Here is a 20,329-nt window from a genome sequence, read left to right on the forward strand (position 1 = left end):
TAATGGTGATATGTCGGGTGACCTTCATTTATGTGAGTTTTGTGGGAAAATAAACTCCTCTGGGTGAAGTCAAAAGCCCTCGATTTGCCATCCAACCCATTTTTGCTTTCTTTAAAATTTTATATTTTATTTAACATATCTGTAGGCTAATTATTTGTTATGTTATGAGAAGGGTGGTGCACCAGAACTTTATTTTTCGATGAAATTGTACCATTTACTATAAGAATAAGTTTTTTACAACTAATTTTTTTATTTTACGAAAAGTTAATTATGCCACTTATTTTTCCGTTCGTTGCAAATTTTTCTTCAGTATTCAGTATTTACCAAACACTGATTTTTTCCAAATCTAATTTTTATTGTATCTATTATTTATCTTATAATATTTTTCCTTTTATTTTTTGAAAATCTTTGTGTTGTTTTTTAGGTTAATTACTTTGTAGTTCCTTGGATCCCCTCCTCTCCCTTTTATTTTTTTAAAATGGGTAGGTTCCAGCACTCTTCCTGTGTGTATTCGATGTATTATTATCTGAATTATTTCCTTTTTTTATTGCCTTGTACGCGCACTCCACAATGATGCTACACTAGTATCATTTACTTTATCCGTTTTTGGGGTGTTGCATGTAAGAAGGTTGTCAGCTCCTGGATGAGACTGTTTTTATACCGGTCTGTTTTCAGACCGACTTTGTTGTATGGGAGTGAAAGCTGGGTGGACTCAGAATATCTTATTCGTAAGTTGGATGTAACAGACATGAAAGTAGTGAGAATCGTTGCTGTAACAAACATGTGGGAACAATGGCACGAGGGTACTCGGAATAGAGAGATAAATGCTAATTTAGGAATGAACTCAGTGGATGAAACTGTATGTAAAACTGGCTAGGGTTTTGAAGTCATGCGAGGTGAATAGAGGAAGATAGATTACTGAGGAGAATAATGGACTTGGTTATGGAGGGTTAGAAAAGTAGAGGGAGACCAAGATAAAGATGGTGAGACTCAGTTTCTAATGATATAAAGATAGGAGGTATAAAACTAAATGAGGATCATGGTGGCAGTTAGTAAATTCAATTAGGGGTATTTTCATTTGGTCATCTCTTATGACTATCACATATTGTGATTTAACAGATTACACCACTGCAAAAACAAAACAAAACAACAACAACAACAAATAATAGTAATGATGATGTTATTGGTTTTTTGTCTCACTAACTACTTTTATAGTTTTTGGTTATGCCAAGGTGCTGGAATTTAGTCCTACAGGAGTTCTTTTACATGCCAGTAAATCTACCGACATGAGGCTGATGTATTTGAGCATCTTCAAATACCACTGGACTGAGCCAGGATCGAACCTGCCAAGTTGGTTCAAAAGGCCAGCATCTCAACCGTCTGAGCCACTCGGCCCAGCAAGGATACTTCCAGTACCAAATATATTTATATATATCCTGCAAAGCACTCTGCACGTGAACAAAACATTGATCAGCCCTGCTTCAGAAAGAATCGTGACAATCACAGTTACTAAAACCAAACAAGAAATAATACTCTTATTCACCAAGCTCGATAGCTGCAGTTGCTTAGAAAAGTGCGGCCAGTATCCAGTATTCGGGAGATAGTGGGTTCGAACACCACTGCCGTCAGCCCTGAAAATGGTTTTCTGTGGTTTCCCATTTTCACACCAGGCAAATGCTGGGGCTGTACCTTTATTAAGGCCATGGTCGCTCCCTTCCCATTCCTAGCCCTTTCCTGTCCAATCGTCGCCGTAAGAACTGTCTGTGTCTATGCGACGTACAGCAACTTGTAAAAAAAAATTAAAAATATAGAAAATCAAAGCATTTCTTTAAGATATTGTTTGTTTATTTGTTTATTGTGCTTCAGGTAGGCATAAATTTAATGATGTGAAACACATGTACTATTACATTAAATGAAAAGAAAGAACAATTTAAAATTGTATTAACTCCAATAGAAGTCACTGAAAAAATTAATGTCATGTATAATCTAATAATACATTTTTCTTCAATAGCATAATATCAACTATCTAAAACCATTAATGAACGTAAGTTTTCGTGGCTCATTGTATTAACATAAAGAAATAAGTGAACTGGATTAAAGCCACTATATATATATATATTTATTAATAATAAAGCCAAGGTTTCAGCCAAATTGCATTGGCCTTCATCAGGGCATGAGAAGTTTTGTCTCCGACAGTGAGCAAAGAAATTATCTAAAGGAACGTGGAAGTCATGCCCGTACTATCCACGGCCTACCCCACTAACTGGACTCAAGGATCGTGGCGCTGTGCTGTGGTGGTTGGGAGGGAAGTTACTGATGCACCGCCCTCTGTCGACAGTTTGAGTGCGTTCCACTGTGCCATGGTGGTGTTATGGATGTATTTCTGCAGTACAGGTCTCCATGTGTTTGATAACTTGACGCCGTCTTCCCTGTTGATGTTATTTGGGCGCAGCTCTATCTCTATGGCTTCCCTCACAAGACGAGCATAGAAGTCTTTTATAGGCGTGATGACCTTCGCCTGGTCAAAGAGGATTTCATGGTCTGTACTGTAGAAATGTTCTGCTATGGCAGACTGGCTTATAGCGTTCTCCGTGGAGGATGAAAGAGCGACATTCTTTACCGATCTGATGTGCTCTTTCACCCTGGTGCTAACAAGCCTTTTTGTCATGCCAACACATGAACAACCACAACCACATGGAATTTCATATACGCCCGGTGTTTCAAAACATGGCTTCTCTTTGACTGGTCGAAACAGGAATTTGAGCTTCCGGTCTGCGGTGAAAACTGGAATTATATTGTACTTCTTAAGAATGAGCCCTATTCTGTCAGTTATACCTGCCACGTAAGGAAGGAATACTTTTTTTCTTTTTGCTGTAGTCCTGGTTGGTGCTATTCAAGTTAGGCTCCTTGATCTTCACAGCTCGTGTTATGTCTCCGTGTCTTGAAACACACAGTCGAACCAACAATAGACTCGATCACGTGAACAAGACCGTTACTTTGAGAAGGCCAGGACATTTGAGAGGACAACCACCTGCTAAACACCATTAGAACTTCATTGACGGTTTCCACTAGATCACTTACAGTTTACTATGCATCTGTCTTCTACCTAACACAGCTTCTCAATTTTATATTGTGGCCCTTCCGACCCTTTATAATAAGGCAAGACACCAGCCAACATTATGAAACAATAATCAAGAAAGCGACCGCTAGATTGAGAAGATTTTGCGATGCTGCTGTTTCTAAAGCTTTAAATTTCATTTGTGTTTTTTCCTTGTCACAGGCTTTTCGCCTGCACGTCATATGAGGCTTGGTTTCTCAAAATGTATGCTCCCGCTTCCCTCCTGACCAATTTATTGTGATGGGTTTCTACAAGGATGATTTTCGACAGTGATTTCAACCTGTTTGTTATTGTTACTAAGCAATATTTTGTAAACTATGAGGTCCACAACCTCACCATGTGCTACTATTGTTCATTTCCATCTGCATCATTTGTTTTTTTTTCTTTTTCATTCCTTTGTTTCTTAGGTTAACACAGTTTTTAGTTTCAATTATTATTTTAAATTAACACCTTTTCACTGAATTTTGTCGCAGTGAGTTGTTTTTTGCTCCGCATATTGATGTAAATATTGTATATTTGAGCTAATTTTGTTTCCGTCTAGGTTCTCTTTTGTTTGTTTTTTTCATTTGCTCCTTCATTATGTTTTTTAGCATTTTTTCAACTTACATTATGTAAATTATTTCAAATTTCCCCTCATTTTTCACTGAAGATGGCTCAAACGAGCCGAAACATGTTTGAATTTGTTTACTCCGTCTAATGACGGAATATTTATTGTATTGAATTAGGAGGATACTCTCATTTTTCACCTTTGTAAAGTAATATCTTGTAATAAGCCAGTCTGCCATAACAGAACATTTCTACAGTACAGACCAGGAAATCCTCTTTGACCAGGCGAAGGTCATCGCGCCTATAAAAGACTTCTATGCTCGTCTTGTGAGGGAAGCCATAGAGATAGAGCTGCGCCCAAATAACATCAACAGGGAAGACGGCTTCAAGTTATCAAACACATGGAAACCTGTACTGCAGAAACACATGCATAACACCACCATAGCACAGCGGGATGCACTCAAACTGTCGGCAGAGGGCAGTGTATCAGTAACTTCCCTCCCAACCACCACAGCATAGCGCCACGATCCTTGAGTCCAGTTAGTGGGGTAGTCCGTGGATAGTACGGGCATGACTTCCACGTTCCTTCAGATAATTTCTTTGCTTACTGTCGGAGGCAAAACTTCTCATGCCCTGATGAAGGCCAATGCAATTTGGCTGAAACCTTGGCTTTATTATAAATAAATAAATAAATGAATGAATGAATGAATGAATGAATGAATAAATAAATAAATAAATAAATAAATAAATAAATAAATAAATATATATATATATAGTGGCTTTAATCCAGTTCATTTATTTCTTTATGTTACCTAAAACCATATTACAGATATTCAGATATAGTAATCTTTGAATTACATGATTTTGAATTAATCGCCAACACGTATAATTCAGAAATGCCAACGCTTGCCATGTCACAAAACATTCTAAGACCAGTTAATGCATGCAATTAACCTTGATTCACAGTATAAGCCTTTCAAATGCCATGGAAAAAATGGTTTCCAAAATGTATCCAACAAGGTGCATTTACAGTATTCAAATAATGCACTTGGATAAATCAATGAAAAAACATAACCTCATGCAACGAAAGAAAAAACACATGATTCAAGGACGAGGACAAATTATGCTGGCTCCCCTGCGCAAAGGCTTTTTTTTTTTTGATTACTGTACTGTTTGCATTTTCTAGATGCCTTATACTTGCACGGAAAATGTCCAAAGCCCCAAAATCATTGTGGCTTATTGAATTTTACTATGATGAGGGAAGAAAGTCTCTCGCTTCCACATGGATTGCAGCACAGTACAATGACTCCCATCCTTGTAAGATTTCCCGGCCGGCACTTCTCTCCTTTAAAACCATAAGTCCGTTTGGGCTCGGCATAAAAAAATGAAGTTTCATCACGATTGACAATACTGTTCGGTGTGTTTCGACCATATGAGCCACGCTTTTTTACGAACTGTCGGTATCGCCAGTGTTTGTGGATTCTGCTTCTCCGCACACTGACTGCTACGTGATATTGTGGCGTTCCATAAACCACTGAAAACAAAAGAATTATGATTTCACTCAAACTTGGCACATATGAAGCACACTGTAGACACACCGAAGTGAGTGAAAGCACGGAAAGCTACTCCTGCACGTTTTGTTATGACACGGATAAATTCTGAATTCAAATTACTCTGTAAAATACAATTTTTAAGAAAATGTACAGGCAGTTTTGAATTAAAAGTCTGAATTTCAGTAATAGGACCAACAATGTTCTTCGAATTATGAATAATCTGTATTTTGAATTAAACATTTTAAATAATATAATGTTTCCGGGAACGAGAGCTGCTTCGAATTAGGCAGGATTTGGAATTAACCAATTTCAAATTATCATGGTTCTACTGTATATATGCACATAATTTAATAAGGTATTTACTAGCAGTTATAAACTTGCATTATTACTACGATTATAAATTATGGTAGTGATATTATTGAATATGATGATGATGATCATAATAATAATAATAATAATAATAATAATAATAATAATAATTGTACTGGGAGGTACACCTCAATGCCGCGCATTAAAAATTAACACCTAAATGAACCCCTCTATCGAACTAAAATGGAAACTAATACAACAGGAACTTAGAACTTTAATCAAATGATGTCACCACTGAAAAATTAAGTAATTGTTTAGTCGTAAAGTTTCCTAAACTGAGTGAATTTCTCCTTGTTTTGTCTGACATTCATCAAGAAGTTTGGACATTCTTCCATAGATGACACTACCAAAAACTATGATCATGCACCCTGGTGCAAGGTGTAAGAAGTTATAATTTAAAGTTTTGTAGTTCTAGGTTTTTGTAACTGATTGATGTTCATTTATTTTTGGGTTGGCAATATTTTCTTTTCCTTTCCGCCAGTTTTGAAACTGTTTTATTATTTATAAATTTTTATAAAGTTTTGAAACTGGCCAATGAAAAATTTCTGTAATTAATTTTCAACCTATCACAGGCTTCTTATTCGATTCTGAGTGTAACTTTGAGAGTAACCAATAAAATTGGGAGAGTGTGGCTGGTTTAGTCTTGAATGATCTCGAAACTTCCCTGAGGTTTTATAAACTGCGGCTTTTCACATTTCTTGGCCACTGATCGTCATCTATCTGAGTGTGTGTGTCAAGCAGGAGGCGGGCGGCCTCTTTCGTCAGCAACCAGAACATCTATAAAGTAATGGCCACATAACTTTATTCTTTCTTGCTACCGCCACAGTTTAACCCGAGGGAAAGGTCCGACTCTTTAATTATGTAACAAACTTATCTAAAATGTAAATATTCTTTCGGCTAATGTAAAAACTTCGTAAACCCTCTAATTGAGAATCGGGGATAGAGAGTGATGTACCCTCTCGAGCACCCCTTCATCTTGGTTTGAGGCGACTATATTTTGTAACTGTTTTTCCTTCTGTAATGCGTTAAAGTAAATTCTATTTGAGTAACCTCAGTAGTATGGGAATAGGCCCTGTTTCATCGGCCTAGAGCCCCTTAGGATTTTAAGTTTTCACTATCTTGGAGCGCAGTGTATCACTCCATTCCTTTTGTGTTTGGGCCAGTTATTTAGCCTGTTCCTTTTCAATGAAGGCCCCATAGGTTGGGTATTAAATACCCCTGTATAAATTATTTTCAAATTGTAAGTGGTGCCTTGAAAGGTCAGAGATTGTAAGTTGATGTTGCCTTGAGTAGGCTTGAGAAACTGAGAGCCTGTTAGCCCTTTTCCAAAATGCTGTAAGAGTAACAAATGCCTCTTGAAGGCTAGATGTTGTAATTTTGGGAGCAAGTGCCCTATGAATTAGTGGATTTCTGCCCTTGAATAAATTTGTACTCTTTTGTAAATTTGAGCTAGGAGCTCAGGAATTGTAAAACGAGGGGCTTGAGGCCCAGAATCTGTCAATTTCACTAACCTTGTATTTTCCTTGACTTGTTTTAAGACTGTCATTGTACCTGATGTTTCATTATTATGAAAAATTGTTAAGTTTGAAGTTCTGAAAATATAACCTTCAGTTTAAGTTTTAAATTAATTTTGATATTATAGTTAGACCTATTCAAGCCCGCACCTTCTTTCACCTCTTTCTGGTCCACGGGTAAACCTGTAATAATAATAATAATAATAATAATAATAATAATAATAATAATAATAATAATAATAATAATAATAATAATAAAAAACAAGAAGTGAACTAAAACTATTAGTTTAACAATAAGAGATAACATAATATTTCATGTTAGAATAGAAAACAATTAAGTTATCTGTCTACATTGTTTTACTATGAAGAGTATGTAGCTGTAAATACAACTAGACTCCACTCATTGCTATATTTATTAAATATTTTTGATGACTTTAACAAGCTGCGTATGTGAATCAGTCAGCCTCCAGATCCCATGATAGCGGGTTCAAACCCAGCAGAGGTAGTTGGATCTTTTAAAGGCAGAAAAAATTCCATTTGACAGTACATGCTGTAAGATGGCGACATGTAAAAGATCTCTGGTGACACATTTGGTGTTTATCCGACAAAATTCATTTTAAAAATTAGCCATAGACGCCCAAGAAAGATTCTGTTTACTCTGCCATCTAGTAGGCCTGTAGTAAAACAGAACATCAAAAGTGATGAGTAGGCAGCCAGATGGCATCAATTAAAATGCCTGCACATGGTAGCTTAAGCCATATTAAGATGATGTTGTTTATTATTATTACTGCCACAAAGCTACTACGGTGTCGTAGCAGGTGGAGAGGTGATACTCCTCACCGATTTACCGGCAGAATTGAGCGAAATAAAATAGCTGTCGCAGACCAAACACTCTCCACAATCTCATTTTTCATCATATCATGTATCATTCATCACCTTTCCAGATCACATCTGGAATTGTAAACCTGGCCATGCTCTCTTTTTTTTTTTTTTGCTAGTGGATTTACGTCGCACTGACACAGACAAGTCTTATGGCGACGATGGGATAGGAAAAGGCTAAGAGTGGGAAGGAAGTGGCTGTGGCCTTAATTAAGGTACAGCCCCAGCATTTGCCTGGTGTGAAAATGGGAAAATGATGGAAAACCCTCTTCAGAGCTGCCGACAGTTGGGTTCGAACTATAGCGGTATAATCTAGTGGGATTGGTGTAATTACCGCTATCCTTGACTTTAGTATGTGTGGAAATAAAAAAAAAATAATCAACTAACTAAGCCCCATGTCCTGCAGGTCAGCAACTAGCTGTATATTGTCAATTGTAGGGCATTTGAAATCTAGATTGCACCCAAATTGTAATATAACGGCAGCCAATCACTTCGCCATTGGACGTTAATTGTACATTATTTTCTACGAACTTGGTATTGGTGAGCTCCGCTGCTTGACTTTCAACTGTTTATGAAGCGCACTCTCGCGTCTGCCGCGTCAAACGAGTTGTTGTGAAGTGATTCTCCGACAGACAGGATGCCGGTCGAGTTGGCTCCTGTTACAATGGCCTGTAAGAGGTCCATGTGTATCTTCGAACCTCCCTAGCATGATTATTTAGTACTTCTTAATTCTTAAAACTTTTGTGGTGGGTGGAAGTTTCTACGATTTGGGCCAAAATGAGTTTTAATCTATTTTCTGTGTGACCATCGCTTCTTCTGCTGTGCGTGCCTGCTATTTTCTACAGTAAGTTATGTGAAGGATTTACCTTATGCATCACCGTCATCAGCTTGGTAAGTCAAATCCTGCATAAACTATCTCTCATCTGTGGATGTCAAAGTGCATCGCTACGTTGAAGCTTCCTTGTTGAGCATCGGAATGATGCAAAATATTTTTATTATATTTCACCTGGAAGAGCCATTCAGCTTCGAACTTGGTCATTTTTAATGATGTGAACATTTTGGTGCAGGAAATTATTATCTGGTGTGAAATTCAACGTGTAACCCTTGAATATAATTCAACGTGTAACCCTTGAATATAAGTTTCGCACCTATGTAAATTTAGTTTTTTGAAATCGAGTGGTCTGTTTGTAAAGCTGACCACGTAGGGGTGTCATGATGTTTAAGCGACATTACTTCCTAATAGTTGTTTGTAAATGTAATGATTTGTAATTCTTCACCAAAGTGAATAGCAAAGTGTGCTTCCTGATTGATGCATTCAATTTACCAGTTGCCTTGATTTGATTTTTATAAACTTTATTATTATTATTATTATTATTATTATTATTATTATTATTATTATTATTATCTCTTTATGGTCATAATTTCGTTTTTGTGGTTTCTGTTTCTGAAGCTGTCCACCGTTTACTGCATTGTTGTGAGATGCCCCTTCTTTTGTTGATTAGATAACAGAGTATGATTAGTCGTACATTGTTGCTGTCGTGACTTGGTGGTAGTGATTACTCAATGCAGTGACCTGTTGCTTGCTTATGTGATATGATGGTGCTGGTGCAGTTATAGTGCTGAACTTGGTCACGGAAAAGCATTTACCTTGTTTTAATTGATTTTTTTTTTTTTTTTTTTGCGGTTTCAAGGTTTAAATCAATTTTTTTTAAAAACAGACATGGAGTCTCCTCTTAAGACTGGGTTTCCTTATCATTACTTCTTTTAATGTGAGCATTCCAATGGCGTTAGTTAATTGGTTATTTCCTTAAAAACGCTTCTGTATTCACTAAGGTATCTTTGAAAAACCATAAGTATGTGTAGTCGTTTGGCCTGTTGGCAATTTAATTGTGTTTTTTTTTTTTTTTTTTTTTTTTTTAAAAAGATAAATAATTTGGCAATATCCAAGTACTTGGTAAGTTGTGTAACTAGACGTCTGTTGACTGATTAACTGGGTAAAATTTAGGGACGGCTGTACCCAGAAATTGTGCACATAATTTATAAATTTTGAGTGTGCTCATTATTCTAATTTTATTTACAACCGAGCTCGGAAGGTAACATAATCACCATGTTGGATTTAAATTACAACTTTGTTTGAATTTTAAAATTTCTTAAAGTTCTATTCTTTCTAGTGTGTCTGAAGACATTTAAGTTAATGGTCATGCATTTGAGTAGTTTTAAAAAAAAGAAAAACAACTTGGTAACAAGGTTATTAAATTTCTTTGTCAATTTTGAATTTAACTAATTCTTAGTGGCCATCCACCCTTTTTTTGTTTTCTTAATCTATATTAAATTTGGTCGTTAAGTGTGATGGTGAGTTGTATTGCTCTATCCTTTTTTTCTTGATCCACCCTGTGTTATGGTCCTAGACCCTTGGTTTTGCCCAGATTCCATCGCTTCCCAGTCCGTGTGTTGTGTTTTAATCGAGGCCTATTCTAAGTAGTTGGCGTGATTTTGCACTGGGTTGGCCTCTAGTCTCCCATGTGGTAGTGCTGACAATCGAAGACATGAGTTACGGTGTTGTGCCGTCAGTTGTTGATTGTCTTGGCGTTCAATTGTTAGTACGCCACAGAACCCACTATCTCCTGGTTGCAAGCTCAGAGCTGCGCGCCCCTAACTGCACGGCCAATTCACCCAATGACCATGACATTGATCACACGATCAATCTAGTATGGGGAGTCTTCTATTGAAAGAATCCACCAGTTTGGATAGCTATTATATAATCATCCAAGCGAAGACACCATTCAGATACGGTGAGGGGTCAGATAGAAGATGAAGGCGTATCAGAGCGCCTAGCGACATAATGAACAATCGTGCAGATTAATCAAACTAAGAATGTACTTAAAAGTTCTCATATTTGGCAACATTAAATATCAATTAATTGATGAAGGTCGGCAAGTTATAGTATCTAATGATATTTGGTGATCACAGCTCTTCAAGAATTATGTAAAACTGATCAGAACCCAATTGAATCAGGTGAGTATCGTCTCTATGAAGGACCCCCAGCTGAGAGAGTTATGAGGAATGTTCCTCAATTCAGAGTTGGTTTCTTGGTACACAATAGAATTCTAGATTTTATTACTGATTTTTCCTCAATTTCCCCATGAGTAGCACTATTAACGATCAGAGTGGAAAACAAGATATACACACTGACAAATGTTCATGCACCAACAAATGAAGAAAAACCCCCACAGAACTGACAAGGAGGGAATGGATCAATTTTACGGTGAACTTGACCAACTGGTTATGAATTTACCTGATACTAATATTAAAATTTTACTTGGAGATTTCATTCTAATGACTGGACGTGAGAGGAGATTTCGTTTAGTGGTGGGGTGATGGCCAGCACATAAATTGACAAACAAGAATGGTGAACGGTTAATTGAATTTTGTATTAATCTCTTAACTGAGCATGACATATATATTCGTACGCTCAATGTTACAGGGTAATGGGCATGAAGAATATATACGTACTCGTCTTTTACCGTGAATATCCCCTGGGTATGACGAGCTACTTTGCCGCATCATGTATTGTCGTCATAATTATGTTTTTCCCATGGCAGCAAATACCACGTCACGCTTCTTGAAGCTTATTTGTTTTTATTTTACAACTGCGCGGTGCTACTTATCCACAGTAGGCCAAATATGGCATCATCCAGTTCAAAGTGTAGGTTCAAAACGCTCAAAGTAAACGAGATTATTCAACACTTAGAGAAAGATTGTGACAATTTATCTTCTCAGAAATCTGAAGATGAGTGGTTTGATGCAGATGAAGGTGAGTCTGATAGTGAAAGTGGTTCAGAGAATGAAGAGCAAGATGAATAACATGATGAATCGGATGAAGGCGAAGTGCTAGACATGTTTCAAACTTTCCCGCCGCATGGTGTTTCAAGTCAGAAATTCGTATTTTCTGGTGCTAGTGGTGTAAATGTGGACTTCGACGATGAATCCAATGTGTTGGAATATTTTGAACAGTTCATAGGTGATGATATGTTTCAACTTATTGCCGAACAGACCAAAGTGTATGCTGATGATGATGATGATGATGATGCTTGTTGTTTTAAGGGGCCTAACATCAAGGTCATCAGCCCCTGATGGTACAAAATGAGGTGAAATGCAATGACAAAATAAAAATCCAAAATCCTCCACTGACCAGAATTCAAAGCGTGAGGACGAAAAATGAACGGATGGATATGAAGGTTAAAACAATCAGTGGAGCCAAACCGCAATGCCTCAGTCTCAGAAACTGACAGAAAACAATAGTAATACTGACCAAGGGACTGCTTCTGTAGCTCAATATTGAATCGAGGATGCTTGCAAGCTAAAGGGGTCCAAAATATAGGTCATCGGCCTCTCATAATGGTACTTATCGCTTGGACAGTAGAACCATGGTATTTGACATGGTGCGGTACTAATCAAAAGTATCATAGACTCGCGGTATTCCACACATTATGGTACTACCCACAGGTAGTGAAATTCACACATGTAATACAGACCTATGGTGTTTCACACATAGCGGTGCCATTTACAGGCAACGCAAACCTATGGTTTTCATCACCTAAGTGTACTAACCACAAGGACTCGTACTATCCCGTGGGTTCCTTATATAGTGGGTACTAATCATAGGCAAGCTAGAACCCTGGTGTCGCTCATATAGTGCTACTAATCACAGGTACCGTAAAAGCCTGACCGCACGGTGCTCCCGATTGCTACTAATCACAAACCTATTTGGTACCGAACATAGTGGTACTACGCGCAAGTAACAGCGACCCATGGTGTTCCCCGCGTGGTGGTACTAATCACAAGTAGTTTCATGGTTCTAATCCAATCATCCCTTGGCCCTGTTGACAGGCAGGGGATACCATGGGTGTAGTCTTCGTCTGCGCCCCCCACCCACAGGGGGTTGTGTGTTTGGTCCGCGAGAGGTATTTTATTTCCCTCAAGTCCGCTAGCAAGCCGGTTAGGACCCCCCTACCCGCTACCTAGGGTGCCCCACGTGGGAGTATCACCTTTCCCTGCTACGTCAGCGTAGCAGGTTCATGGAATGTGTATGCTAAACAGTTTTTAGAAGCCCATCTAAACTTGAAACAATAGTCACGAGCAAGAGATTGGGTGGATACAAATCCAACGGAGATAAAAACTCTAATTGGCCTTCTAATGCTGCAGGGGATAGTTCACAAGCCAGAAAACAGTATATACCTCTCAAAATGGGAAAGTATCACAATCCCTTACTTTTCGAAAATTATCTCTGAGAAAAGATTTCATCTTCTCCTGAAGTTCTTTCTTTTTTCTGACAATTCCAAATTGATCCTAACCTGCCCAACAAAAAGTTCTATAAAATTCAGCCAATACTTGATCACCTACAATCAAGATTTTCTTCCATATACACTCCTGAGCAAAACAGGCATGTCGATAAGTCCCTCCTTCTATGGAATCTTCTATCTATATATATAAAATAAAGAGTTTTGTCTGTACATTGCTCAGAATTTGAAAATAATGGTATTTCTGTATCGGTCATGTCCATAGTAACAAGAAAATGCACTTTTTACTTTTCCGTAATTTCTGTCTGTCTGTATGTATGTATGTATGTATGTACACGCATCACGAGAAAACGGTTGAAGAGAATTTAATGAAAATCGGTATGTGAAGTCGGGGGATGAGCCTCTACAATCTAGGCTATAAATCATTTTACTCGCGCTGAGTGAAATGGTAGTTTAGGGGAAGGCCTAAAATTGAATTCTCAACTATTTATGTTATTAGTGGTCGTACTTTAAAGAAAATGGGTATGCAAAGTTGGGGAATAAATTGCTACAATCTAGGCTGTCAATAATTGTATTCACGCTGAGAAAAATGGTAATTTAGGGAAGGCCTAAAATTTAATTCTCAAATATTGTTATTAGTAGTCCTATCTTGATGAAAATCAGTATGCAAAGTCAGGAAATAAGTCACTATACTCTAGGCTGTAAATTAGTTTATTCACGCTGAGTGAAATGGTAGTTTAGGGGAAGGCCTAAAATGTAATTCTCAAATATTTCTTATTAGAAGTGTAGTTGATGAATGCTAGATAACTAAGGTTATATAGTATTAAATTTCCTATTATTCATGTCTTATACATTGTTACTGTACTGGCTATGATCACCAAGATATTCATGAATTTGAATTTTTGTTACTAAGTCCATATCAGCGCCGAGTAACGAGAAAATGGGTAAACAGTATTTAATGAAAATCGGTATGTAAAGTCGGAGAATAAGAAACTACAGTTTACGGTATAAAATATTTTACAAATCACAGAGTCGAAAGAAAACTGAATGTGTAGGCCTACAATATAGAAAGCTCATAACAGTGAACAACAATAACATTACATTGACCATTGTTTGTCGTGATGTACTTTGTGTCTTCTGTTACCCCTCATCTCCGGTAGATAGGATTACTGCTGCATACAGAGTATTTTTTATTTGATTTCTGTCCCACCGACATAGATAGGTTTTATGGCGACGATGAGATAGGAAAGGGCTAGGAGTGACTTAGCCCTTAATTAAGGTACAGGCCCAACATTTGACTGGTGTGAAAGTGGGAAACCACGGAATACCATCTTCAGCGCTGCCGACAATGGGGTTTGAATCCACTATCTCTCGGATGCAAGCTCACAGCTGCGCACCGCTAACCACACGGTCAACTCGCCCAGTCGGACAGAGTGTAACAGCCTGCCTGAATATTGATGGGAAGTAGCTGGTGAGTTAGATAACTTTCTTCTTTAGCATGCTATTCCCCTGGTTTATAAATTTTCTGATACTACTGGTACGTAACACACTGGATCATCATAGCATTAGGGCTATTCAATCCCTACTCTGAGGTACTGATTGGAATGAACAGTGTGCATATTTAGCGGAACAATGACAGATGAGTGTTCATGGCAATCTGCGGCCTGCTCATCCCAGCTCTGGAACTTAGGACTATTAGATTGGCACCGCAATCTAACCGCAGCACTGTTCGTTAAAAGTGATAAAAAGTGCGGCTTTCCATTTGATCGAGTATTTTATATGATAGCATTCTTTTAATCGCTACATTCATACTTACGTTTTTGTAATGACCTACGTTGATTTCAGTTAGGAAAACCACAAAGTCAGTCTTTCTGAGAATTCCGTAGCGAAGCACGGGTACATCAGCTAGTATTTAATAAAGAAGGAATTGCGCACAATGTGCAAGTTCAACTTTGCATATTCATGCACAGAAAGCATCTTATTTTTACATGTCTCCATGTGGTATTTCTGACAGCATAGCTTGCACAGACATGAGTCTTTCGGTTCATGGAAACTCTCATTGAAGCAGATCACATGGTGAAAGCCGTGGCATGCAAACCTGGTAACAGTATGCCTCAGTTTGTAATTGGCCTTGGTCCATTCTCAATTTAATACATTGTTGTCCGGGCGCACTCTACTCCATTCTTTCCTGCGGACCGGCAACAGAAGCACACTTAGCATGAGAAGTAGGATGAAATATAAATACATGTAACTTTTAAATGACATGATATAAATTATTGAAACTTGGTGAGAGCACATACCAGTGATTCTAGTACTTGCATTTAGTGTGGTATTGCGTGAAGCAGCTGCCCTCGTGCAAAGGAACTTGACAAGCCGAGCAGGTGTACCTTGTGTCCATGTGCTTCTTGTGTGCAGCGCATACTCTGCAGGGCTTTTGAGGGTGCTTTTTCCTTCCATGTCCAAAGATTGCTTCCATGTTATGAAGCTTCAGATCTCCAGACATTCTTCATAATAGAGATTTGATTGTTCCACAAAAAGCTGAAACAAGTCATTGCCTAGGAAACAACCTACTAACTCCGGGATACTCGCGGAATTACTGGTCGTATAAGTAAGGCCTGTAAAACCTGTAGATGGTTCTAGGGCTCTGTTTTCATCCTTATTTGTCCATCCATCAACCTCACTGTCACTACTATCACTGGCATCTTCACTCGTATTATTGTCGCCGTCAACAGAATCGTCTGAACTGAATGTCGCACTTTCACTTCCACGCATATATTTTGATGGTGACCGACACACATCTTCACAATCACTAATACTTACACTTTTGCAATCACAAGGGACGTCAGATAAATTAACAGCAAGCAATTCTCCAAATATTTCATCATTGTTCAAGCTGTCTTTGCTATGGTGCGCCATGCAACACCTGACAATAAACTCGGTCACGCGGTACTGAGTGTTAGGAAACCACACTTCCTGCGCTGAAAGCATTGTCAAAGAAAGAATATATCTATCCAAATTCAGATCAACAAAGACTTTAGTTTGTAAACAACACAAAATATTTTGATTAATAATCGGCGGAGAGGATAAAATCACACAAGAAAGAAGCAATACGAGAAAATGTTAATTTACATAGCCGGTCGCCCACATACCAATACGAAACTACGTTAATGAACGTAGCCCATCATTGATGTGTTAACACAACATCAGTACAGTAAAACTCTGGCCAGATCTCCTTTCTCTTTTGTTCTCTTTTACCCACTGTGATCTGGAAGGCAGTGGCGGATTGCAGGTATAGCTTATACCTTATTTCCTCTATTAAATATCCCTCCTTGGACAGTATGTATACATGTCTGGAAAGGGTGTACCTGGATATACCAAGCGTCCTTTTAAAGAAAGTATCCTCCACCTTTTCCCAGTTTTTCTAGATAGCTTGCTTTCATCTGGTCCCATACAAGTTCTACTTCGTAGGTCAGTATAGGAACTATCTTGGCATAAAAGAGTTTCATAGCAATGTTCAGAGACAGTGCTTCAGGACGTTCTATGTCATTAATCGCTCTGATGTCTGCTGCTGTTTTCTCTCTCACATGTATGCTGAAAGTTGTCCTGCTGGTCTGAAGATTAATGCCTAGATATCCAAAGTGGTTTACAATTGTTAGTTAATTCTCTCCAATGTACAGCTGGTGTTTTACAGAGTTTCATCCTCCCTTTAAGAAGGTCATTTGGACTGTTCTTTCCATATTTTAAATTTGTTTTCCACTGCCCATTTCGATAATTTGTTGAGACTGTTCTGCACTTTTCCCCTGTACGTTCCTCCTGTAATCACGCCATCAGCCTACCTAAAAAATACCACTGACCCTTCTGTATTTTTAATGAATTTTGTCACATCTAATGTTGCAATGTTGGAACAGGAAGGGACTCAGAGGGTCCCCCTCCCGAACAAGTTAGTTTGGGTTATTAAATGAAATCTGCTTAAGTTGTCGTCTATGAACACTTTCGTGACCACGAGGATGTTCCTTATTATTGTGACTAGATAACTGTCGTAAGCAGCCGTGTTCTAATTTCTTGATTAAAATTTTCCTGTCAGGGAGATCAAAAGCCATGTTGAAATCAACAAATACTGCAAAGAATTTCCCCCTCTCAATTCCTGAAAGCATAATCTATGTCATCTAACAGATTCTTCATGGCATGAAGAGTTGATCTTCACCTGCGAAAGCCGAATTGCTCTTCCGGAATAAACTGATCAACCTTTCCAGTCAGCCTCTTGCACCAGATGGTGGTGAGCAACTTGAAAGCACTGCTCTCCAGGACAATTCCTCTGTAATAATCTGCGTCCCTTTGCGTTTATGTATTTCAATATTTGAGTGTCTCCAGTGCTGTGGTATATCTCCTGTTTCCAGACACTTGTTGAATAAGCTTATCCATAATGGAGTTAAAAGCTGCTGTGATGATTTTGAATGTTCATTCGTAATGCTACCTAGGCCGCAGGCATTTTTGGGTTTAATCACTGCTATTGTCTTGCTTACCTTTTCCTCTGAAACTGGTTGATAGTGAGTGTCACATATTGTTTCCCTTACTGCAAGAGGTTCAACCCTTTCATTACTCAGGGTTTTGGAGAAATTATTTTTCCATTTTTCCATATTTCCATCGGGAAGTTACTGCTGAAGTGTGGCTGTCTTGGTTGCAAAACGGTGAAAGGAGTTAATTCAGCGGCTTCTGCTACTTTGGAGTTCTTCATGTCTGAAAAGTCTCTTTCAGCGTCGAACTATGCTGTACTTTTCTAGGGCCTCAGATTTATTTGTATCCCTTGCTTTGTGTGAGGGCACCAGCTAACTCTTCTTTAAGGAATAACACTGGCTATCAAACTATAATTTTCCTTTATGATTGATGTTCTTTAACGACTTATTAATTCTTCCAGATTTTTATCTGCTTTTTTAAAATGGCCATTGCTTATATCTCCAATTTGTAGTTTTGCATGTATTTTCTCTTCTAACATGAGCATACTGATGTCTCTAGTCAGTATGTTTTGGCTCATTTGTTGCTCCTTGTGAATTTATTTAATTTTCATTGCTGAAAAGACTGGCACGTGTTTCCTGATAACTGCTAAATTATTCTGTGTCAAAACTTGCAGTCCCTGAACTGTAATGAGGTTGTTTGTGAAAATAAGGTCAATTACACTTGTACAATTGTGGCATATATATGTTGGATTCTTGCAGTCATTATGCAGCATGAGGCCTTCTTGCTCTAGGAAGTCTGTCACTGCCTTTGTTTTGTTATTAGCTTTATCAAGTTGACAGTTTAGGTCCCCTGCAGAATAGCGGATTCACAGACAAGTTTATAAAGTGCTTCACTAACCGAACTTATTATGTGCCCTGAAGAGCAATCAGGTTGGAAATATACACAGAAAATTGTGCCTCCTCTTGTCTTTATTCCTAATATGTTTTGCAAATTATACATGACTGTTGCAGGAGGTAGCCATCGTGTTATTAGACAGGTGATTCCACCACTTGGTCTTCCTAACGGGCCCTGTACTGCCATGATATGGTGTCCGCAGTATCCATTAATGACGAGATTTAGAAATGTCCCTTTAGTATCACTGTCTCCTTGTAAATTTTTCCACCGAGCTCGATAGCTCCAATCACTGAAGTGTGGTCATTATCCAGTATTCGGGAGATAGTGGGTTTGAACCCCATTGTCGGCAGCCCTAAAGATGGTTTTCGGTTGTTTCCCATTTTCACACCAGGATAATGCTGGGGTTGTACCTTAATTAAGGCCATGGCTGCTTCCTTCCCACTCCCAGCCCTTTCCTCTCCCATCATAGCCATAAGACCTATCTGTGTCGGTGCAATGTAAAAAAAAAAAAAAAAAGAGAGAGAGAGAATTTTCCAGAATAATTTTCATTACATTTCATAGTCGTCCTATGTTCCATAATAGTAGCATAATGTGTGTATCTGGGCTAGCTGGTGACGTTCGCTTCCCTTCTAAGGAGCATTCCATCTTGTTCTTGCCTTTTGAAACAAAATCACCTTCATATAATATTTTTTTTAGCGAGAAATCTGGTGAATTAACAATCTCCAACTTCTTGAGGTGTATTCCTACTTTGTGTGATTTATATCATCCTCCTAATTTGTTCAACTCTTCGCATTCTGCTTCCTCTGTTATACTATTTTATGCTATGCAGCTTTTTAGATCTTCAGTACTTGTGTCTTTACGTAATCTGCCAATATAGAGCCATGCAGTTCAGTCCCCTGCCCTTATCCAGTTGATTCCTTCAATCCTAGTGCCTACAGTGATATTTCTTCCCTTGCATTGTGTTCTCCATGGGTTTCCCTCTCGTTCTCAATTCCTTCATCATACCAGCTGCCATTCTTGAATTCCTCCGCAGCGATATTATGTGTATCTTGGCAATGTTGTTCTTGTCCCTTTTGTTTTGACAATTCCGCCACTGCGGCTTGAACATTAGTGGTGGTTCTTGGATATCTACTTGTGTGATGGGATGTTTTGGTGCTTTCCTCTTTACTTGATTTAACACAGTTTGTCTGTCCTTAAATATTGTGCCAGAAATTTCTCCTTGAATTCTGTCTTGTAGCTTGTTTTCTACATATCCCACAAGTTATTCAATCCTTTTTGTCAGGATTTCTAATCTTTCACCTTCTATTGTATTTAATTTCTATTTGCATTCAGTACATAGCAACGAGAGCTTGCAATTTTGCCTGTTAACAGTATAAAATTCTCCCCCCCCCCCTCCCCCTTGTGAGAGTGCTACATTTGAAGTGAAGCCACCTACTGCAACCTTCACACTCTACTGAAAGATCCCTGTTTCCCACCACTTTCCGATAGATATCGCATGGGTCTCTTTCATTTTCCTTGATGCTTGGCATGTCGCTCCACAAGATCTACCTCCTTGCTCAACTAGTATTAACATGTACTAACGTCTCTGATTAAATTTCCTCTAATTTATCAAGATAGCGGGGGTCCTTTATTAAACACGTTAAATTTGTCGAGAGCTCCTATTTCACTACGGTAACCACTATTGTACCACCAACACTTCTC

At 38.3% G+C, this 20,329-nt stretch overlaps 1 protein-coding gene across 3 annotated transcripts in view; it reads right to left on the bottom strand.

Annotated features, from left to right (window-relative positions):
- Positions 1 to 20,329, bottom strand: part of Ent2 (Equilibrative nucleoside transporter 2) — a 380,023-nt gene that overhangs the window by 82,473 nt on the left and 277,221 nt on the right. The gene's annotated exons all lie outside the window — the stretch shown is intronic.

This window comes from Anabrus simplex, chromosome 7 (genome assembly GCF_040414725.1).
Source record: "Anabrus simplex isolate iqAnaSimp1 chromosome 7, ASM4041472v1, whole genome shotgun sequence".
Taxonomy (NCBI): Eukaryota; Metazoa; Arthropoda; class Insecta; order Orthoptera; family Tettigoniidae; genus Anabrus; species Anabrus simplex.